Genomic DNA, 24,254 nt, shown 5'->3' with positions numbered 1-24,254 from the left:
CATTCCTTGCCATTTTAAAGTATTGGGGGGGAGTACTGAAGTGTTTCGAGCTCTGGATCCTGACACACAATCTCAGACACTAGGGAAAGAGGAAATAAACCATATCCCTGTCTCAAAGATTACTGCAGAGTGCAGTACAGTTATGATAAATTCATATTTGTAATTTCTCACAGGTGGATGGTGGCTTCATCACTGGGAATTTAAGTGCTGACATTAAGCCAGACTTCTGCACTGACTCCAGATACAGTCACGAGAACACTTTGTTCGAAAAGGCTAGTGCAAAAAGCCACAGTACATAAAACGACTCATGTTTAATAATCCAATTACAAAGATATACAGTGTATTCAGAAAGTATTCAGTTCCCTTGACTTTTCATATTTTGTGACGATACAGCCTTATTCTAAAATGGATTCAATCGTTTTTTCCCTCAATCTACACACAATATCCCATAACTATTCAAATCAAATCAAATTGCATTTGTCACAGTCACCGAATACAACAGGTAGATCTTGCAGTGAAATGCTTACTTACAAGCGCTTAACCAACCATGCATTTTTAAGAAAATTAAGTGTAGAGTTAAAAATTGATAAGTAAAAAATAAAGAAAATAACGAGCAGCAGTAAAATAACAGTAATGAGGCTGGTAGCCTATTGGTGGTTAGAGAGTTTGCCTAGTAACCGAAAGGTTGCAAGATCGAATCCCCGAGCTGACAAGATAAAAATATGTCGCTCTGCCCCTGAACAAGGCAGAGAACACACTGTTCCTAGGCCGTCATTGAAAATAAGAATTTGTTCTTAAACTGACTTGCCTAGTTAAATAAAGTTCAAATATTATTTATTTTTTTAATTCAGGGGTACCGGTACAGAGTCAATGTACGAGGGCACAGGTTAGTTGAAGTAATCTGGAATTAAAATAGATTTTTGGGGAATTTGTATTTTTTGATTTACACAAAATGCCTACCACTTTGAAAATGCAAAATATGTTTTCTAGTGAAACAAACAAGAAATAAGACAAAAAACAGAACAATTGAGCGTGCATAACTATTCACCCCCCCAAAGTCATTACTTTGTAGAGCCCCCTTTTGCAGCAATTACAGCTACAAGTCTCTTGGAGTATGTCTCTATACGCTTGGCTCATCTAGCCACTGGGATTTTTGCCCATTCTTCAAGGCAAACCTGCTCCAGCTCCTTCAAGCTGGATGGGTTCGCTGGTGTACAGCAATCTTTAAATCATACCACAGATTCTCAATTGGATTGAGTTCTGGGCCTTGACTAGGCCATTCCAAGACATGTAAATGTTTCCCCTTAAACAACTTGAGTGTTGCTTTAGCAGTATTATTAGGAGCATTGTCCTGCTGGAAGGTGAACCTCCGTCCCAGTATCAAATCTCTGGAAGACTGAAACAGGTTTCCCTCAAGTATATCCGTGTATTTAGCGCCAGCCATCATTCCTTCAATTCTGACCAGTTTCCCAGTCCCTGCCGATAAAAAACATCCCCACAGCATGATCCGGCCACCACCATGGTGGTGGGATGGTGTTCTTGTGGTGATGGAAGGTGTTGGGGTTGTACCAGACAGTTTTTTCCTTGACGGCCAAAAAGCTAAATTTTAGTCTCATCTGACCAGAGTACCTTCTTCCATATTTTTGGGGTAGTCTCACTTCACCAACTTGGACTAGTTTGTGTATGTCCATTACATGAAATTCAAATAAAAATCTATTTAATTACAGGTTGTAATGCAACAAAATAGGAAAAATGCCAAGCGCTATAGGAGGTCCTGGATGGCAGGAAACTTGGCCCCAGTGATATATTGGGCTGTATGCACTACCCTCTGCCTTGTGGTCGGAGGGCCTTGCGGTCAGAGGGTGAGAAGTTGCCATACCAGGCAGTGATGCAACCAGTGCTCTCGATGGTGTAGTACCTTTTGAGGATCTGAGGACCCATGCCAAATTTTTTCAGTTTTCTTAGGGGGAAAAAGGCTTTAACATGCCCTCTTCTTCAAATCAAATCAGATGTTAATGCGAGTGTAGCGAAATGCTTGTGCTTCTAGTTCCCACAATGCAGTAATAACCAACGAGTAATCTAACCTAACAATTTCACAACAACTACCTTATACACACAAGTGTAAAGGGATGAAGAATATGTACATAAAGATATGTGAATGAGTGATGGTACAGAACAGCATAGGCAAGATGCAGTAGATGGTATCGAGCACAGTATACACATATGAGAAGAGTAATGTAGGGTATGTAAACAATATATTAAGTGGCATTGTTTAAAGTGGCTAGTGATACATTTTTAACATACATTTTTCCAATATTAAAGTGGCTGGAGTTGAGTCAGTATGTTAGCAGCAGCCACTCAATGTTAGTGGTGGCCTTGAGATAGAAGCTGTTTTTCCCTCTCTCGTTCCCTGCTTGATGCACCTGTATTGACCTCGCCTTCTGGATGATAGCGGGGTGAACAGGCAGTGGCTCGGGTGGTTGTTGTCCTTGATGGCCTTTCTGTGACATCGGGTGATGTAGGTGTCCTGGAGGGCAGGTAGTTTGCCCCCGGTGATGCGTTGCTGTAACGGTTTTCTTCCACTGAAAGAGAGGAGGACCAAAATGCAGCGTTCAGTTCAACATCTTTAATATAGACGATAAACGAGAACACTACAAAACAACAAATGTGAAAACCGAAACAGTCCTATTTGGGGCAATGACACAAAGACAGAAGACAATCACCCACAAAATACCCAAAGAACATGGCTGCCTAAATATGGTTCCCAATCAGAGACAATGACAGACAGCTGCCTCTAATTGAGAACCAATCTAGGCAACCATAGACATACAAAACTACCTAGAAAGGAAACAGCCCCATAAACATACAAAACCCCTAGACCAGACAAAACACATAAATCCCCCATGTCACACCCTGACCTAACCAAAATAATAAAGAAAACAAAGATAACTAAGGCCAGGGCGTGACAGTTGTGCATACCTCACTACCCTTTGGAGAGTCTTATGGTTGCCGTATCAGGCGGTGATACAGCCCGACAGGATGCTCTTGATTGTGCATCTGCAGAAGCCTGCGAGTGCTTTTGGTGACAAGCCAAATTTCTTCAGCCTCCTGAGGTTGAAGAGGGGCTGCTGTCTGTGTGGGTGGACCAATTCAGTTTGTCCGTGATGTGTACGCCCAGGAACTTAAAACTTACTACCCTCTCCACTATTGTCCCATCAATGTGGATAGGGGGGTGCTCCCTCTGCTGTTTCCTGAAGTCCACTATGTTCTCCTTTGTTTTGTTGACGTTGAGTGTGAGATTATTTTCCTGACACCACACTCCAAGGGCCCTCACCTCCTCCCTGTAGGCCGTCTCGTCGTTGTTGGTAATCAAGCCTACCACTGTAGTGTCGTCTGCAAACTTGATGATTGAGTTGGAGGCGTGCATGGCCACGCAGTCGTGGGTGAACAGAGAGTACAGGAGAGGTACAGGAGACGGCTCAGAACACACTCTTGTGGGACCCCAGTGTTGAGGATCAGCGGGGTGGTGATGCTGTTACCTACCCTCACCACCTGGGGGCGACCAGTCAGAAAGTCCAGTACCCAGTTGCACAGGGCGGGGTCGAGACCCAGGGTCTCGAGCTTGATGACAAATTTGGAGGGTACTATGGTGTTAAATGCTGAGCAGTAGTCGATGAACAGCATTCTCACATAGGTATTCCTCTTGTCCAGATGGGTTAGGGCAGTGTGCAGTGTGGGTGTGATTGCGATTGCATCGTCTGTGGACCTATTGGAGCGTTAAGCAAATTGGAGTGGGTCTAGGGTGTCAGGTAGGGTGGAGGTGATATGATCCTTGACTAGTCTCTCAAAGCACTTCATGATGACGGAAGTGAGTGCTACGGTGCGGTAGTCGTTTAGCTCAGTTACCTTAGCTTTCTTGGGAACAGGAACAATGGTGGCTCTCTTGAAGCATGTGGGAACAGCAGACTTGGATAAGGATTGATTGAATAAGTCCGTAAACACACCAGCCAGCTGGTCTGCGCATGCTCTGAGGACGCGGCTGGGGATGAGGTTCTTGATTGTTTTGGTGTGTTTGGACCATGATAGTTTGTTGGTGATGTGGATACCAAGGAACTTGAAGCTCTCAACCTGCTCCACTACAGCCCTGTTGATGAGAATGGGGGCGTGCTTAGTCCTCCTTTTCCTGTAGCCCACAATCATCTCCTTTGTCTTGATCATGTTAAGGGAGAGGTTGTTAATCTGGCACCACATGGCCAGGTCTGTGACCTCGTCCTTGTAGGCTGTCTCATTGTTGTCGGTGATCAGGCCTATCCCTATTGTGTCATCAGCAATCTTAATGATGGTGTTGGAGTCATGCCTGGCCATGCAGTCATGAGTGAACTGGGAGTACAGGAGGGGACTGAGCACACACCCCTGAGGGTCCCCTGGCAGATGTGTTGTTGCCTACCCTTATCACCTGGGGGCATCCAGGATCCAGTTGCAGAGTGAGGTGTTGAGTCCCAGGGTCCTTAGCTTAGTAATGAGCTTTGAAGGCACTATGGTGTTGAACACTGAGCTGTAGTCAATGAATAGCATTCTCACATAGGTTTTCCTTTTGTCCTGGTGAGAAAAGGCAGTTGGAGTGCAATAGAGGTTGCATCATCTGTGGATCTGTTGGGGCGGTATGCAATTTGGAGTGGGTCAATGGTTTCTGGGATAATGGTGTTGATGTGAGCCATGACCAGCCTTTCAAAGCACTTCATGGCTACAGACGTGAGTGCTATGGGTCGGTAGTCATTTAGGCATGTTACCTTAGTGTTCTTTGGCATAGGGACTATGGTGGTCTGCTTGAAACGTGTGGTATTAAATCAAATCAAATGTATTTATATAGCCCTTCGTACATCAGCTGATATCTCAAAGTGCTGTACAGAAACCCAGCCTAAAACGACAAACAGCAAGCAATGCAGGTGTAGAAGCACCTGTCAGGGACAGGTTGAAAATGTCAGTGAAGACACTTGCCAGTTGGTCAGCGCATGCTCGGGAAACACGTCCTGGTAATCCATCTGGCCCTGTGGCCTTGTGAATGTTGACCTGTTAAAAGTTCTTACTCACATTGGCTACGGAGAGCGTGATCACTAAGTCGCACTGAACAGCTGATGCTATCATGCATGCTTCAGTGTTACTTGCCTCAAAGCGGGCATAAAAGTAGTTTAGCTCGTCTGGTAGGCTTGTGTCACTGGGCCGCTCGCGACTGTGCTTACCTTTGTAGTCTGTAATAGTTTGCAAACCTTGCTACTTCTGACAAGCGTCGGAGCCGGTGTAGTACAATTCAATCTTAGGCCTGTACTGATGCCTTGCATCCTGACGGTTTGTCAGAGAGCATAGAGATTTAGAGTCCCGCGTCTTGAAAGCGGTAGCTCTACCCATTAGCTCAGTTCCGATGTTGCCTGTAATCCATGGCTTCTGGTTGGGGTATCTACATACAGTCCAATGTGGGGATGACATCATCAATGCACTTATTGATGAAGCCAGTGACTGATGTGGTGTACCCCTCAATGCCATCGGAAGAGTCCCAGAACATATTCCAGTCTGTGCAAAACAGTCCTGTAGCTTATAATCTGCGTCATCTGACCACTTATTTATTGACTGAGTCACTGGTGCTTCCTGCTTTATTTTTTGCTTGTAAGCAGGAATCACAATTATGGTCAGAATTGCCAAATGGAGGGTGAGGGAGAGCTTTGTACACATCTCTGTGTGTGGAGTAAAGGTGGTCCAGAGTTACTTTTCCTCTGGTTGCACATTTAACATGCTGTTACAAATTAAGTAATTAGCGTGGTCTGCAGCTTATCATGAGATACTCTTCCTCAGGCGAGCAAAACCTCGATGCTCCCTTAATATTAGATTTCGTACGCCAGCTGTTGTTTACAAATATACACAGACCGTCACCCCTTGTCTTACCGAAGGTGGCTGTTCTATCTTGCCGATGCAGCGTAAACTCCACCAGCTTTATGTTTTTCATGTTGCCGTTCAACCACGACTCGGTGAAACATAACATATTCGTTTTTAATGTCCCGTTGGTATGATATTCGTGATCGTAGCTCATCTGTTTTGTTATCCAATGAGTGTACATTGGCTAATAGGACTGATGATAAAGGCAGATTACCCACTCGTCATCGGATCCTTACAAGGCACCCCAACCCACGTCCCCGATATCTCTGTTCCTTTCTCATGCACCTTGTCGGGTGTCTGAAGTAAATAATTTGCATCCGACTCGTTAAATAATTTCTTTGTCCAATTTGAGGTGAGTAATCGCTGTCCTGATATGTGGAAGCTCTTTTCTGTCATAAAAGACGGTGGCATGCGCTGTACTGCAGCGCCAGCTGTGCCATCAGAGTCCCTGGGTTCGCGCCCAGGCTCTGTCGTAACCGGCCACGACCGGGAGGTCCGTGGGGCGACGCACAATTGGCCTAGCTTCGCCCAGGTTAGGGAGGGCTTGGTCGGTAGGGGTGTCCTTGTCTCATCGCGCACCAGCGACTCCTGTGGCGGGCTGGGCGCAGTGTACGCTAACCAAGGTGGCCAGGTGCACGGTGTTTCCTCCGGCGCATTGGTGCGGCTGGCTTCCGGGTTGGATGTGCGCTGTGTTAAGAAGCAGTGCGGCTTGGTTGGGTTGTGTATCGGAGGACGCATGACTTTCAACCTTCGTCTCTCCCGAGCCCGTACTGGAGTTGTAGCGATGAGACAAGATAGTAGCTACTACAACAATTGGATACCACGAAATTGGGGAGAAAAAGGGGTACATTTTTTTAAAAAAAAGACAGTGGCAGAAACATTATGTACAAATTACGTAAAAATAACGCAAAAGAATCCGCACACAATAGCACAATTGGTTAGGAGACCGTCTCCACTAGAGGTCGACCGATTAATCGGAATGACCGATTAATTAGGGCCGATTTCAAGTTTTCATAACAATCGGAAATCTGTATTTTCGGGCGCTGATTTCCAATTTTTTTAATTATTTTTTATTATTACTATTATTATTTTTTATACCTTTATTTAAATAGGCAAGTCAGTTAAGAACACATTCTTATTTTCAATGACGGCCTAGGAACTGTGGGTTAACTGCCTTGTTCAGGGGCAGAATGACAGATTTTCACCTTGTCAGCTCAGGGGTTCCTATCTTGCAACCGCACAGTTAACTAATCCAGCGCTCTAACCATTGCACTCCACGAGTAGCCTGCCAGTTACGCGAATGCAGTAGAAGCCAAGGTAAATTGCTAGCTAGCATTAAACTTATCTTATAAAAAACAATCAATCAATCAAAATCACTAGTTATAAACTACTAATCCAGTTTAGCAGGCAATATTAACCTGGTGAAATTGTCATTTCTCTTGCGTTCATTGCACGCAGAGTCAGGATATATGCAACAGTTTGGGCTGCCTGGCTCATTGCAAACTAATTTGCCAGAATTTTACGTAATTATGACATACATTGAAGGTTGTGCAATGTAACAAGAATATTTAGACTTAGGGATGCCACCCGTTACGTAAAATACCGAACGGTTCCGTATTTCACTGAAATAATAAACGTTTTGTTTTCGAAATGATAGTTTCTGGATTCGATCATATTAATGACCAAAGGCTCGTATTTCTGTGTGTTATTATGTTATAATTAAGTCTGATTTGATAGAGCAATCTGACTGAGCAGCAGCAGGCCCGTAATCATTCATATAAACAGCACTTTTGTGCGTTTTGCCAGCAGCTCTTCGCAAGCACATCGCTGTTTATGACTTCAAGCCTATCAGCCTAATGGCTGGTGTAACCAATGTGAAATGGCTAGCTAGTTAGCTGGGTGAGCGCTATTACTGTTTTAAATGTCACTCGCTTTTAGATTTGGAGTAGTTATTCCCCTTGCGCTGCAAGGGCCGCAGCTTTTGTGGCACGATGGGTAACGGTGCTTTGAGTGTGGCTGTTGTCGATGTGTTCCTGATTCGAGCCCAGGTAGGGGCGAGGAGAGGGACGGAAGCGATACTGTTACACTGGCAATACCATAGTGCCTATAAGAACATCCAATAGTCAAAGGTATATGAAATACAAATGGTATAGAGATAAATAGTTATATAAATACTATATTAACTACAACCTAAAACCTCTTACCTTGGAATATTGAAGTCTCATGTTAAAAGGACCCACCAACTTTCATATGTTTTCATTTTTTGAGCAAGGAACTTAGACGTTAGCTTTTTTACATGGCACATTTTTACATGGCACATTTTACTTTCTTCTCCAACACTTTGTTTTTTTGCATTATTTAAACCAAATTGAACATGTTTCATTATTTATTTGAGGCCAAATTGATCTGACTCTGACTCTTGACTCTGACTTGTGTGTGGTTTGCTCTCATGATTTGGTAAATACAGGAAATTTCCACGACAAGTGGCTTCCGTCTGGCCACTCTACCATAAAAGTAGCACTTGGAAGAGTCTTGGTGGTTCCAAACGTCTTCCATTTAAGAGTGATGGAGGCCACTGTGTTCTTGGGGACCTTAAATGCTGAAGACATTTTTGGGGTACCCTTCCCCAGATCTGTGCCACGACACAATCTTGTGTCGGAGCTATACGGACAATTCCTTCGAACCTCATGGCATGGTTTATGTTCTGACATGCAATGTCAACTTTGGGACCTTATGTAGACAGGTCTGCCTTTTCAAATCATGTAAAATCAATTGAATTCAGCACAGGTGGACTCCAATCAAATTATAGAAACATCTCAAGGATGATCAATGGAAACAGGATGGACGTGAGCTCAATTTCGGTTCTCATAGCAAAGAGTATGAATCCTTAAGTAAATAAGGTATATCAGTTTTTTAATTGAAATACATTTGCAAACATTTCTAGAAATCTGTTTTCGCTTTGTCATTATGGGGTATTGCGTACATTATAGATGAGCATTTATTTTTATTTAATCCATTTTAGAGTATGGCTGTAAAATACACTACCGGTCAAAAGTTTTAGAACACCTACTCATTCAAGGGTTTTATTTCTTTAAACTATTTTCTCGAATATTAGTGAAGACATCAAAACCATGATATAACATACATGGAATCATTTGGTAACCAAAAAAGTGTTAAACAAATCAAACTATACTTTGTATTTGAGATTCTTAAAAATAGCCACCCTTTGCCTTGATGACAGCTTTGCACACTCTTGGCATTCTCTCAACCAGCTTCTGAGGTAGTCACCTGAAATGCATTTAAATTAACAGGTGTGCCTTGTTGAATGTTAATTTGTGGAATGTCTTTCCTTCTTAATGCGTTTGAGCCAATCAGTTGTGTTGTGACAAGGTGGAGGATGGTATATAGACGGTAGCCCTAGTTGGTAACAGACCAAGTCCCTATTATGGCAAGAACTGCTTAAATAAGCATTACTTTAAGACAGGAAGGTCAGTCAATATGGAAAATGTCAAGAACTTTGAAAGTTTCTTCAACTGCAGTTGCAAAAACCATCAAATGCAGTGATGAAACTGGCTCTCATGAGGACCACCACAGGAATGGAAGACCCAGAGTTACCTCTGCTGCAGAGGAGAAGTTCATTAGAGTTACCAGCCTCAGAAATTGCAGCACAAATAAATGATTCAGAGTTCAAGTAACAGACACATTTCAACATCAATTGTTCAGAGGAGACTGTGTGAATCAGGCCTTCATGGTCAAATTCCTGCAAAGAAACTACTACTTAAAACTTCTTGATCCTACTTGAGACGCAGATGTCTCAACTAGGCACCTGGAAATGCAAATGCGCTACGCTAAATGCTAAATGTACTCGTTAAAACTCAAACGTTCATCAAAACACACATGCAGGGTATTGAATTAAAGCTACACTCGTTGTGAATCTAGCCAACAAGTCAGATATTTAAAATGTTTTTCGGCGAAAGCATGAGAAGCTATTATCTGATAGCATGCACCCCCCAAAATACCAGCACGACACGTAAACAAGTAAACAACAGATTTTGCGGTAGCCGGCGCTACCCAAAACGCAGAAATAAAATATAAAACATTCATTACCTTTGATGATATTCTTTGTTGGCACTCCTATATGCCCCATAAACATCACTATTGGGTCTTTTTTTCGATTAAATCGGTCCATTATTACCCAAAATAGCCATCTATGGAAGCTGTGTAAATCAGAAAAAAACATTGTTTTAAAACGCAGCGTCATTTTTTAAAATTAAAAAAGTTGACGATAAACTTTCACAAAACACTTTGAAATACTTTTGTAATCCAACTTTAGGTATTAGTAAACGTTTATAATCTATCAAAATGATTACAGGGCGATGTGTATTCAATAGCTCCTCGTCTTCAAATCAATTGCTGCCAATGTGCACTTCAAAACATCCTGGCGGAGACCGGAAGAAATGGAATCCAGTTAGTTGGATTTACCAAACTCCCCGGATAATGACGACAATGGCGACATCGTGTGGGATCTGTAGGAATTGCATGCAGGTCCATAATTAATTTTGTGCCTTTTTAACAATCCATGAAAGTGACGCATGGATATTATTTTTAGCTTTCAGTAAGCAGTTTTTCTTGCGCTTTTCGTTGAAACACACGATCTGTTATAGTCACAGCCGTGATTTAACCAGTTTTAGAAACTTCAGAGTGTTTTCTATCCACACATACTAATCATATGCATATACTATATTCCTGGCATGAGTAGCAGGACGCTGAAAAGTTGCACGATTTTTAACAGAATGTTCGAAAAAGGAGGGGGTAGGATGAAGAGGTAATTAACGACACCAATAAGAAGACGAGACTTGTTTGGGCCAAGAAACATGAGCAATGGACATGGAAATTTGTCCTTTGCTCTGGAGTCCAATTTGGAGATGTTTGGTTCCAAATGCTGTGTCTTTGTGAGACGCGGTGTGGGTGAACAGATGATCTCTGCATGTGTATGTCCCACCGTAAAGCATGGATGAGGAGGTGTGATGGTGCATTTCAAGGCACACATAACCAGCATGGATACCACAGCATTCTGCAGCGACACGCCATCCCATCTGGTTTGGGCTTAATGGGACTATAATTTGTTTTCAACAGGACAATGACCCAACACACTTCCAGGCTGTGTAAGGGCTATTTTATCCAGAAGGAGAGTGATGGAGTGTTGCATCCGATAATCTAGCCTCCACAATCACCTGACCTCAACCAAATTGAGATGGTTTGTCATGAGTCGGACCGCGGAGTGAAGGAAAAGCAGCCAACAAGTGCTCAGCATGTTGTGGAACTCCTTCAAGACTTGGAAAAGTATTCCAGGTTAAGCTGGTTGAGAGAATGCCAAGAGTGTTCAAAGCTGTTATCAAGGCAAAAGGTGGCTATTTGAAAATTCTCATTTTTTTTGGTTACTACATGATTCCATATGTGTTATTTCACAGTGTTGATGTTTTCGCTATTATTGTACAATGTAGAAAATAGTACAAATAAAGAGAAATCCTTGAATGAGTAGGTGTTCTAAAACTTTTGACCGGTAGTGTAACAATGTGGAAAAGGGAAAGGGGACTGAAACTTTCCGTATGCGCTGTCAGTTAACCTGATAAGTATGCCGTCTTCTCTGAGGATGCTTAAGAGCACATAATAGAGCAGGCACAGTACATGATGGATGGTATTTATGTACACAAGGTAACAAATAATTTGTCAAGCTTGTCATATCACCTATGTTTGAATATGCAAAATGTTCCTTATGTTCCTTACCGCTTCCAAAACATTCCTAGCCGTCACTTTACCTACATGCAGTGGCAGGTTTAGGTATAGGCAACATGGGCAGCTGCCCCGGGGGCGGCACAGGGCACCCGCACAACATTTTTTGGAATGGTGACATTTGCGCAAATGTTTTGTATCGCTCATTTGCATGTCACGTCAATGATATCATGCCACCATGTGGGACTGTGGGTCAATTAACCTTGTCAGAGTGGGTGCCCTGATTCTAGTTTGTGAGCTAGGCAGGCTACTGCCTGGGAAGGTCTCCCACTCAGAAGTATGAGACGGGAAGGGGGGCAGGGGTAGGTTGACCATACGTCGCCCCACTGGAAGCCCGAGGTAGGGGGAGTGGGGGAATCTATTAGATAGCACACCTCTAACTTTGTACAGTACTAATGCAATTGGTCAAATCAGTCACACTATGAAATGCTACCAAATAAACCACAATTCATTCATAATACTGTAAATATATAGTTTCAGAGACATTAAGTATAATTTTTTTCTGGTTTGTGCGAAATAGTAAGAATAATCTAAAACCAGTCTGCACACCACCAAGGTGAATTGGTTTAGTCTTGACTCTTGGCTGACAGTGTTGGGGGATGGGTATTGTATTGATGCTCGAGTGCCAAATCAACACATTTGTTTGTGATATTTCTGAGTCATATTTTTGTATATATATGTTCAAATGTATGTAATTTTAAATGTTATGATTATTTATTTGTGTTTCAAATGTCAGAATAAAGATTACAGTTAGTGCAGAATGGTGTGGGGGGGGGGGGGGGGGGGGGTGGGGGGGGGGGGGGGGGGGTCTTTACTGTTACCAAGAGAAACTTGATTTTTGAAGATGCTGATCACTTAGCTAAATAGCTACTAAATTAGCAAACCAAGTGCAAAACTGCACATTTTAGACAGTTCCTTTAATAGATAGAAGATATCTAGCTGGCAAACATTATCACCTAGATCAATTGGCTGCAAAACAGTGAGTGACTCACAAGGCTCCAGTCTCTCATCACTGTGTGCTAGGTAAACAAACACCAAGTGACTGGGAACTACCGGTAAGCTTCACAATGAAAAATAATGTGACACGTGAAATAAAGAACACCATTTTCTTTATCTCCTAGTGTACTGCACAAGTAAACATCAAAATAAATGTAAAAAAAACATCCTGTGGCTGTTTCCAAATACCCCGGTATGCAATATATACAGTATACCGCCCAAGCCTAGTCCAGACTAAATTACAATAAGGCCAGCAGAGTGGCAGTGTGCTGGCTTTATGCCTATGTGTGTCTCCAATGGCTGTTAGACTGACAAATGGATGTCACTCCACCAACGACTTTATGGGTGGTTTTCTGGGGCAGCATGGATGTCTGACTGCCTTGAAGACTGTTAGCCATAGTCCCAACGGAAGGAGCCACTAAATTAGAGGTAAATAAGGTAGAATCCTATTTCCCCATTCATCTTGTTCTCTTCATCTGTAACACGTTGTCCGTTGGTAAGCCTTTAACGGGCACACCCAATGGACCCTCCCATGTCATCTGTTGCACATGTGACATGCCTATGACCAGATAATACATTTTTTGTAGATGTTGAACTGACAATAAGACATTCATCTGTCCACTTGCATCCATGGTATGGATGCTGGTGTACATACTATGTGTGCTGTGTGTTCAGTAAACTTGTGCCAACCAGTAGCACATGTTTAAGTATCCCAAAGGTGGTTTCTGGTTGTGGGAAGGATTTCGGATGGTTCCTGATCTAGACTATATCTCAATGTAACATCCTCTTATTTGTTGGCTGAAGCTGCCAGAACCAAACAGGATTTTCGGAAGTGATCGTCACGGCGCAACTGTTGAGGGCGAGATAATAGAAAATAGATTTTTTCGGGAGCTGATCCTTAGGTTTTTCATGTCACTGTTGTCTTTGTACAATAAATATTACTGCAGGCTTAAAAACGTGCTGCTCGCAGTGAAAATAACCAATTGAAAAGGGAACAACTCCACAAAGCATTTGTTTCTGAGTTGGTGTAACAGCTGCATACTTCTCTGTCGCGGAATTCATGAGCTCCCTTTTAAATGTTGTTCAAGACCAAGTCTAAAGGACATTCTTCAGTTAATTAGTTGGTTCAAGTGAGCATACGCTGTCAACGTATACATTCAAATGTACACATTGACAACATGCTCAAGAAAGAATCAGCACCACAAATAATGTGTTAAAGAGTAACTTTTCATGAAAATACTTTTATTTAGGCTTAGGTTACATTGAAACATGTCAATTATGGTCTTCATTTTGACAATTCATTGCAAGAATGATATATTTTAGTCTTTCAGAAGTAAATCTAGTTTTTTTCCAACTCTACTATTGAAATCGTGATGAGAGGCACCTTGACAACAGTGGAGGCTGGTGGGAGGCAGTATAGGAGGACGAGCTCATTGTACTGCCTGGAATGACATTAATGGAACGGAGTCAAACATGTGGCTTTCATATGTTTGATGTGTTTAATACCATTCAATTCATTCCATTCCAGCCATCACAATGAGCCCGTCCTCCTATAGCCACTCGCACCAGCCTCGACTGCTTGAGAAGTTGCCTCGACCTCATCTTAAGGGATGAAGTACACTCATGAAGTATACTCCCTTAAGGTATGAAATACACTCCCTTCTAGATGTGCTGGGTGGTACCACCTCAAGGCTTACTATGAAAGCAGGTGACAAACAGGTGACAGCGTGACCCTGTCACGTCTGCTCCCGCTCTTCCCTTCCCCCTGGCGCTTGAGGGCTCCAGATCACCCTGCATCACACACTCCTGCCATCCATCACGCACACCCGCCTTCCCCCGTCACTCGCGTCAACGTTATTGGACTCAATTATCACGTGTTCATTTCCTCCCCTATATTTGTCTGTTCCCTGCTGCTGCATTGATTGTTTTTTGTCTTAGTTTCTGTTTGCTGACGCTGTGCTTGTCTTGTTATATGTCCGTTATTTATTAAACGTTACTCCCCGTACCTGCTTCATCTCTCCAGCATCATTCCGCGTGACAGAATGCAGCAGGCAAACATACGAAGCATCGGGGAGTACTGGTGTTCAGGTTGGTATGGTGGCATCGGCTCTGGGTCGCCACCGATAGAACCGGGGATGCCTAGCCAGCTCGTCGAGCTTCCACACCCTAGCTGGCTCGAGAGGTTTCCTTGGCTCGGAAGGCGCCCATCCCACGTCGGGCCTCAGCCGGATCGTCAGTTCTTGTTCGCCCAGCTGGCCCAGGAGTTTTTGTTTTGTTGGTGACGTCGGCCTGATCCCGCCGCCGACGGAACCCGGGGGTGCCTAAAGCCAGCCCGTCGGGCTTTCACGACCTTCCTGGCTCGGCGGCTTCCCATCCCACGTCACACACCACTGGATCATCGGGCTCCCTCGCTGCAGCAGGATCGACAGGCGTCTTGCCTCAGCCGGATCGTCAGGCTCTCATGCCTCAGTCGGATCATCAGGCTCTCACGCCCCAACCGGCTTGTCCAGCGCCCATGTCTCGGCCGGTTCTGTCAGGTGGGACTCCGGGTGGCGTCACAAAAGGGAGGGGTACTGTCACGGCTGCTCCCGCTCTTCCAGTCCCCTGGCACTTGAGGGCACCAGATTACCCTGCATCACACACTCCTGCCATCCATCACGCACACCTACCTTCTATCGTCACTTGCATCAGTGTTATTGGACTCACCTGGACTCACTGATCACATGTTCATTTCCTCCCCTATATTTTTCTGTTCCCTGCTGCTGCATTGATTGTTTCTGTTTGCTGACGCTGTGCTTGTCTTGTTATATTGGCCGTTATTTATTAAATGTTACTCCCATTACCTGCTTCGTCTCTCCAGCGTCATTCCGCGTGACAGACTCATACAGCAATGGTCTTGGTAAGTGGAGTGTGCCAACATACTTAGCGTGTTGCTTCCTTGACTAGACTACTGAATTTACACAAAATTCAAAAAGGAACTAATGCACATTTCCGCATATGATCAAATTCAATGTTTTTGCTTTTTGTTTTATGCGCTTTTACGAAGAAACCAACATGTAGGCTATGAGGATTATAGATTTATATTCGTATCTAAATCCATTGTAACAGGAAATTGATGACACTGGTGGTCAGGAAAAGTTTTGGTAGTTTTTTCTAACTACTGTAACTGGTGGCACTATCAGCTAAGACAGTTGGCTCAAAGGTACGAGTTTTAATCCCATGTGGGGCAGGTATTACATGTTTTGATTATCCATTTTTTATTTTTTACAAATCCTTTATTTACAATATTAATTAAATACCTCTTTCCTCTCTCTACCCTACTGAGGTTATACTTGCAAACCCCTTTGTTAACATAGAGATTCTGGGAACATCAGAAGGTGGGGGGAAATTAACTATATTCTGGAAATCTGACCATTAGAACATATGCGGTGGTACTTAATGAATATGATGTCAGTTCGGTTGTCATCTGAGACATTCTCATCAATGATAAGATGACAAACTCTACAGTGGAAAGTCTACAGATCAGAGTTGTCGGATTCACATGGAATTGATGTTCAATTTAAATGTTTGAATATGAAATGATTTGTGATGGGATGAAATGTGATTTTAGCTTCTAAAATGTGAGATTTGGGCTTTCATAAGACAGGGCTCTGCTCAATCAGTGGCCCGCCCCTGTGAAGGGACATGGGCTATACACATTTTCAAACACATCCCCCTCTCCCTTCCTATATAATCCCTTGACGACAATATGACCTCCTGTTCCGAGGCCGTGAGGACGACGGTCCTATGTCAGAATTGTTCAGATAATAACTACAGAATGAAGCCAACATCAGCGTGAGCTTTGGTTGAGAATGGTATGAACTTTGACCTCTTATTCACTACAGAAGTGATATCTCCTAGCCATTGAGTTAGCAACAGCAGATGCAAACGAGGGTTAGGAAAAAACAGACAGAGTATTCCGTCTATCACCCAACGACGTTACTACAACGTATACAATTGACAACCAGGGACATTCTTCAAAGGACTCGGTTGGGCTACACGGCCTTCCATCTACCACCAACCTACCGAAGTGCAGCTCAGAGTAAATATTTATTGCATTTTCCTTTTCCAATTGGCGGTAATTTAGAATGCATAAGATGCTGTATTTACGATAGCACAACTTCTTCCCTTTGTTCCTCAGTCTTCCTGCTCTGTCACTCAAACCCAGTCCCTTTTCTTTTGTGTAACAAGCTGTCATATCTGTTCTGCCCACTAGGGACGTTTTCCTATATGACGTAATTTGTAATCAAGTTATGATTTAATTATGTGTATGTGTAATTGTGTGATTAGTAAATAAATAATTAAACCCAATTTTGTATTGCTGTTTTAACTTGTGAGCCATGGTTCGTGCAAATAACCAAGAATTTACAACTTTCAGATGAGGATTAATATTGACTGCTATTGATGTAAAATATTACTAGGTCTTTAAGAGTTTATTCGGAAGATAACAGCTCTATAAATATTATTTTGTGGTGCCCGTCTCTTTAGTGAATTACATTTACATGATTAGCTCAATCAGGTGATATTAATTACGGAGAAAATATTTTATAGAATAGCATGTCATATCACTTAATCCGGCATAGCCAAAGACACAACACCCCCCACCCACAACTTCTCACCTGAATGCCTTTGAGAATTTCAAGGGGCTGAAATTTCAATGGACATTTCAGGACCACAGACAGCAGCACACAGTACAGCCACACACAGTACAGCTACACAGTGTCACTGTACACTCAGCACCACCTGTGTGACCCAAAGCCTTATCTCAGCAACCCTGGACAGCCTCTAACCCTAGGAACTCAGCCTCTTCTTTCAACCACTCATCTGTCAGTCACATGCGATGCATGTTATTTTCTTGTTATTAACCTCCATCTAAAAGTGAAACCCATCAATAACCTCTGAGATAGCTGTTAACGATATCTCATCACAGTCAAGGTCAGTGTTTAAACCCCTGTTTACAAGAGGTTTATTGGCATTGGTGTTTATAGCTTCTCTGCAGTTCACTCATAATGGGATTCCTTGAGCTCCCCCTGAACCACAAACGCTGTCATCCAGAGCATAATTGCAGCCCAAATCCTCTAATTCTACAAAGAATGTTCTACTGATTTATGTGATTAAGCAAGCCTCTGCCTTTTTAATCCAGGTCCCTAATAGAGAGGCGACGGAGGCACAATTCATGGCAAATTCAAACCTTTTTAAATACAAGAAAACAATCGGTTAATCAGTTCAGCGGCAAAAGATCCGCATTCACTTCCACGTAGATTTGATCCATGAGCACACAGTGAACGAGGAATACCGCAAGCCTCTGACCGCATTAGTTCAAAGCAAACTCCAGTTGAAAAGTTCTAGGGAGCACAAGACAAATAAAGTGTCTACTTGTTTGTTTTTCCCCCAAGTTGAACTTCACTCCTATTATTTATATGCTAACTGCAATGCAGCTATTTGTTTGTCGTGGGGTCAAAGCCAATTATTGTCAGACAGCGTCATACATAATAGATTATACTACATACCATAATTCTGTTCATACCCTCTGGATACAAAGGTTTTCTAAATAGAGTCAGCACAATAAAAAAAAAAACAATAACGATTAGGAATTGGGTGAAGTCTAAAAGCGCTGAACAAACAGTGCTGTGTGCATGCGGTTGTGCCAGCGTGTGTGTGTGTGTGTGCGCGTGTCTTTGTGCATCTTATCTTCATGTTTATATGCATGCGCATTAATGTTTTTTTATTTTATTTTTTTACTGAATCTTTGTACATTATGTATGTGGGTGGTAGCCTAGTATTGCTGGAGGCACTGTCATCCATCCCTCCTCCTGTGATAAACGGTCTACACTTGGAGCGCTCACAGGTGAGATAAGAACACAAACACTGACCCGACCTTTCCAGCAGATAAACTGACTTTCATTGGCCTCTGTATCCCAAAGCATGTTAAGCTAGGTCTTCACTTAGCTTTCCTTGGCTGTGGTTTAAAGGACCAGTAAACACAAAGGAACTGTGCATTAAAGAGCAGCTGTGTTTAGATCTAAGCTGTAAACCAGGGACTCATCCCACACATGTGATTACTGGCTCTCGTCATCACAGGCCATGACATTTACACTTTGGACCAAAACCAAAATGGCAAAGGTATAAATAAAAGCTGCCACCTCGTTAATAAAATATATTTTCTGCCTATATAAATATCTTCAGGGGTCTACTTACCCTTTGAGATTGCAGGGCCAACCAAAACCTTGGCTCGTCTGTCATGCCTTCTCAGTATAACTCAGTATAACTCAGTATACATTTTGTTATTTTTCTTATTTTGCAAGATCCCTCTCACCCTCTGAACACCTGATCTGAAAGCAAGGCAAGGGCAGAGAAACACCAAGTCAAAAAGATGAGGGCCCACAGATATTCTTAGCATTATTAAATACAGTCGAATGAATTGCTCTCCGAGGAATGTATTTGCTTCACAATCACTTCTCTAGGTAACTGTATGCTCTTGGCCAGTGTGTGTGAACCCTCTGCGGACTGGCGTTAGCTTTCCTCTGCCTCTCAGATTGGTTTCACAGTAGATATGAAGACAAAGAGCATTTGCACTACAGTATGTATCCTCTCACCCACGTCTCCAAGATGAAAGTTGAAGTGTGAGCAAGCGCTTCCTGAAGCCGGATATGTGGGCCGGGGGAGGTGATATATTGTTTCATTACAGACTTGGAAATGCATGGCAGAACTAACCAGAACGCGAGATACATGGTGCTCATTCACTTGCATTATCTAACATATTAGATAAGCCCTTTCACTGAGGTAATGTATGCACATCATTTGCATCATTATTCTCTCTCTAAGATAGGGTTCCTTTTTTCATGGGTATACAGGAAGAGAATTTGGTGTGTGAAGCATCGCACTATAGTGACTTTATCAATATGAGTTTAAACGAGACAATTCAGTTTTCAGAGCAGGACTATAAGCATTTAACAGGCAACCTTGCGGTTGAGCTAATTTTGACTACCAATTTTAAATGAAATTAAACATACAGGTTGTTTGGCATATTTTATCACCTTAACCAAAGCCATCTCACATGTTGTTTTCATTATTGGACTGACATGTACAGTGGGGCAAAAAAGTATTAAGTCAGCCAACAATTGTGCAAGATCTCCCACTTAAAAAGATGAGAGGCCTGTAATTTTCATTATAGGTAAACTTCAACTATGACAGACAAAATGAGAAGAAAAAAATCCAGAAAATCACATTGTAGGATTTTTAATGAATTTATTTGCAAATTATGGTGGAAAATAAGTATTTGGTCACCTACAAACAAGCAAGATTTCTGGCTCTCACAGACCTGTAACTTCTTCTTTAAGAGGCTCCTCTGTCCTCCACTCGTTACCTGTATTAATGGCACCTGTTTGAACATATCAGTATAAAAAGACACCTGTCCACAACCTCAGTCACACTCCAAACTCCACTATGGCCAAGACCAAAGAGCTGTCAAAGGACACCAGAAACAAAATTGTAGACCTACACCAGGCTGGGAAGACTGAATCTGCAATAGGTAAGCAGCTTGGTTTGAAGAAACCCCCTACTTAAGCCAGTACATGTCCAGGCCCGTCTGAAGTTTGCTAGAGAGCATTTGGATGATCCAGAAGAAGATTGGGAGAATGTCATATGGTCAGATGAAACCAAAATATATATTTTTGGTAAAAACTAAACTCGTCGTGTTTGGAGGACAAAGAATGCTGAGTTGTATCCAAAGAACACCATACCTACTGTGAAGCATGGGGGTGGAAACATCATGCTTTGTGGCTGTTTTTTTGCAAAGGGACCAGGACGACTGATCCGTGTAAAGGAAAGATTGAATGGGGCCATGTATCGTGAGATTGAGTGAAAACCTCCTTCCATCAGCAAGGGCATTGAAGATTAAACGTGGCTGGGTCTTTCAGCATGACAATGATCCCAAACACACCGCCCGGGCAACGAAGGAGTGGCTTCGTAAGAAGCATTTCAAGGTCCTGGAGTGGCCTAGCCAGTCTCCAGATCTCAACCCCATAGAAAATCTTTGGATAGAATTGAAAGTCCGTGTTGCCCAGCAACAGCCCCAAAACATCACTGCTCTAGAGGAGATCTGCATGGAGGAATGGGCCAAAATACCAGCAACAGTGTGTGAAAACCTTGTGAAGACTTACAGAAAACGTTTGACCTCTGTCATTGCCAACAAAGGGTATATAACAAAGTATTGAGAAACTTTTGTTATTGACCAAATACTTATTTTCCACCATAATTTGCAAAGAAATTCATTAAAAATCCTACATTGTAATTTTCTGGATTTTTTTTCTTCTCATTTTGTCTGTCATAGTTGAAGTGTAACTATGATGCAAATTACAGGCCTCTCTCATCTTTTTAAGTGGGAGAACTTGCACAATTGGTTGCTGACTAAACACCTTTTTGCCCCACTGTATATTTATTTTTAAAACGGCAATTCAAAGATGGAAGAGAGCTTTAGCAAAACCGAAACTAATTTACCACACATTGTTTGTACTAATTGTGTATAACATGGGAAATTACAATGTTGTAAAAGGTTGCTGACCTCTAAAATATAATTTAAGGATGATTAAATGACACATTTTGTTGTTTTACAATTTTAGGAACTCTAAAAAAGTATGCAATTAAGTTAAAGCTAATGGACGATGGAAAAATATTTTTATGGGATGTCTTTTCCCGGTGCAAATAGAAATACAAAAGATCCAAAGCCACATAATTACTTGTTATCTTCAATATGTTTTACAATGTCATTGTACTGGTATTCTAAGCATATAAACTATAAACACATTAATTTACATTCAATATAATATTCTTATTTTGACACACAAATATATAATTTCAAAAATATTTTTTATATACTGCAAGTCCTCATTTTAAGAAGGCCAAATCTTGAAGAAAAACTGCTCCAGCTCCTTCAATTTGGATGGGTTCCGCTGGTGTACAGCAATCTTTAAATCATACCACAGATTCTCAATTGGAATGAGGTCTGGGCTTTGACTAGGCCATTCCAAGACATTTAAATGTTTCCCCTTAAACCCTCAAGTGTTGCTTTAGCAGTTTGCTTAGGGTCATTGTCCTGCTGGAAGGTGAACCTCCATCCCACTCTCAAATCTCTGGAAGACTGAAACTGGTTTCCTTCAAGAATTTCCTTGTACTTAGCGCCATCCTTCAATTCTGACCAGTTTCCCAGTCCCTGCCGATGAACAACATCCCCACAGCATGAAGCTGCCACCACCATGCTTCACTGTGGGGATGAGGTTCTCGGGGTGATGAGAGGGGTTGGGTTTGCGCCAGACAGTGTTTTCCTTGATGGCCAAAAATATCAGTTTGATTCTCCCACATGCCTTTTGGTGAACACCAAATGTGTTTGGTTATTTTTTTATTTACTTAAGCAATGGCTTTTTTATGACCACTCTTCCGTAATGCCCAGCTCTCTGGAGTGTACTGCTTAAAGTGGTCCTATGGACAGATACTCCAATTTCCGCTGTGGAGCTTTGCACCGTCTTCAGGGTTATCTTTGTTGCCTCTCTGAAAAACATCCTCTTGCCTGGTCCGTGCGTTTTGGTGCGCGTCCCTTTCTTGGCAGGTTTGTTGTGGTGCCATATTTGTCAAATTTTTTAATACATGGATTGAATGGTGCTCCGTGGGATGTTCAAAGTTTGGGATATTTTTTTTAACCCAACCCTGATCTGTACTACTCCACAACTTTGACCCTGCCCTGTTTGGAGAGCTCTTTGGTCTTCATAGTGCCGCTTGCTAGAATATTAGTGAAGACCTCAAAACTATGAAATAACACACATGGAATCATGTAATAACCAAAAAAGTGTCAAACAAATCAAAATACATTTTATATTTGAGATTCTTCAAAGTAGCCACCCTTTGCCTTGATGACAGCTTGGAAAACAAGAGAAAATAGCCTAATTGATGAAAAAAGCATCTAATCAACAATTACATTATTTTCAATATAGTCTGCACCTCTTTCAACTATTGACTTTTTTCACAACCGCCACCAGTTTGACATCAAAACATTGACAAATACACAGTAAAATGAATAATTAAGTTTGTAAAAAAAAAAAAATTACGGATATTTCATGCTTGAAACCCTAATTTTAAACGCCAATGGACTTCACTCTGTTGATGGTTATATTTAGGATCGTGTTTTACAGCTTTGTCATTCAATGTCTTTTCATCTTAAATTCGTCTTAATCAATTATTTCATCAATTTGACCTGTGATAAGGCCAGCAGAGGGCCACTGGATGTCTTGTGACTACATAAAATCCTTGAAAGATAAACAAATTGTAGTTTACAGGTAAACCTCAAGTTTTTAGTAATATGTCCTATCTTTGCAACCGTAGCCCTGACAAATAATCTCAGAGAGGGACATTTTATGCAGATCCACAGAAGACAAAAGGGCAGAAGTCTCCAGTCCACAGAGGACCCTTGGAAGGCATTCCAAAAACGAGGGGGAGTTGGGACAGAAAGCAGGGAGAGCTGCCAGCCTGCCAGGGCTTTCTGTGCCATTGTCAAGACGGTGCCGAGGCACAGAGAAAGAGGGAGATATTTGGGCTGAACAAAGCTGAGTGGGTTGAAGGGAAACACTGGGCCGTGATGCAAGGCTACTGCCAGGGAGTATTTATAACCCTGTACATCATGTGGTGGGTTCGGTTATTATGCAACAGCAAACTGTACAAATGTACTATTCTTCTTCTGACTGTGCTTGTTGTGCTAAGGCCTTAGCTGCAGAATGTTCCCAGCATTAATGTTCCCAGGGCGGCCTGTCTCCGACATGTGTTTGTGACCGAGCTCTCTCTCTTTTCATAAGGGATCTGACAATGACTAGCTTGAAAAATACTGTAAAAGGCAGAAACATTCTTCTTGAATAATAATTAGATTGTATACTCTTGCACCCTGTATACAATCAAATCAAACCACTGGCATTGTGTACCGACTTGCTTTATGCACGTGAATACTAATGAATGCATTCTGTCTTACCATCATCCTTACTTTCAAACTGAAAGACATTAATATGGTAATGAATGAGATTTATGCTGATATACTGTACATACTAAGGAAGCATGGTTTGACTGTGGGATTAAGACCAATATGTTGTAGGGATTACATTCTAAGGTGAGTCTTGAATGCATAGTGCTGAGGGTGGGTAGAGGATGGAAGTAGTCAGCAGAAAGTGCCAGACATGCACAAAGGCCTGGTTTCCCAAAAGCATCTTAAGGCTAAGTTCGTCTTTAGAACCATTGTGTGAACTTAGCCTTACGATGCTTTTGGGAAACCAGGCCTTTGTGTGTGTCTGAAACCGGGCCCATGTCAATACCCCGGCCCACATCCATTACGTCCTCCTTCTTCCTCTATTCTAAAAATGGTCTCTTAACAAACGGTGTGCTGCAAGTGAGCAGTTTGACGGACATCCCATGTCCTGTCTCCTTTCTATGGTGTTGACAAGGGACCTCATTGACTAGGGAGA

The 24,254-nt window shown here is 42.3% G+C and overlaps 1 long non-coding RNA gene across 1 annotated transcript; it reads right to left on the bottom strand.

The window, feature by feature from the left end:
- Positions 1-294: 294 nt before the first annotated feature.
- LOC149971220 (uncharacterized) lies at positions 295-19,311 on the bottom strand. Its single transcript, XR_016492631.1, has 2 exons — positions 18,955-19,311; positions 295-2,582 (listed from the first exon to the last, which is right to left on the bottom strand). It is a non-coding gene; the product is annotated as an uncharacterized LOC149971220 (long non-coding RNA).
- Positions 19,312-24,254: the final 4,943 nt, after the last annotated feature.

Source organism: Oncorhynchus mykiss, chromosome 27, assembly GCF_057628025.1.
Source record: "Oncorhynchus mykiss isolate SJ-2025 chromosome 27, ASM5762802v1, whole genome shotgun sequence".
In the NCBI taxonomy this organism is placed as follows: domain Eukaryota; kingdom Metazoa; phylum Chordata; class Actinopteri; order Salmoniformes; family Salmonidae; genus Oncorhynchus; species Oncorhynchus mykiss.
This window is presented reverse-complemented; position numbering and strand designations above follow the sequence as displayed.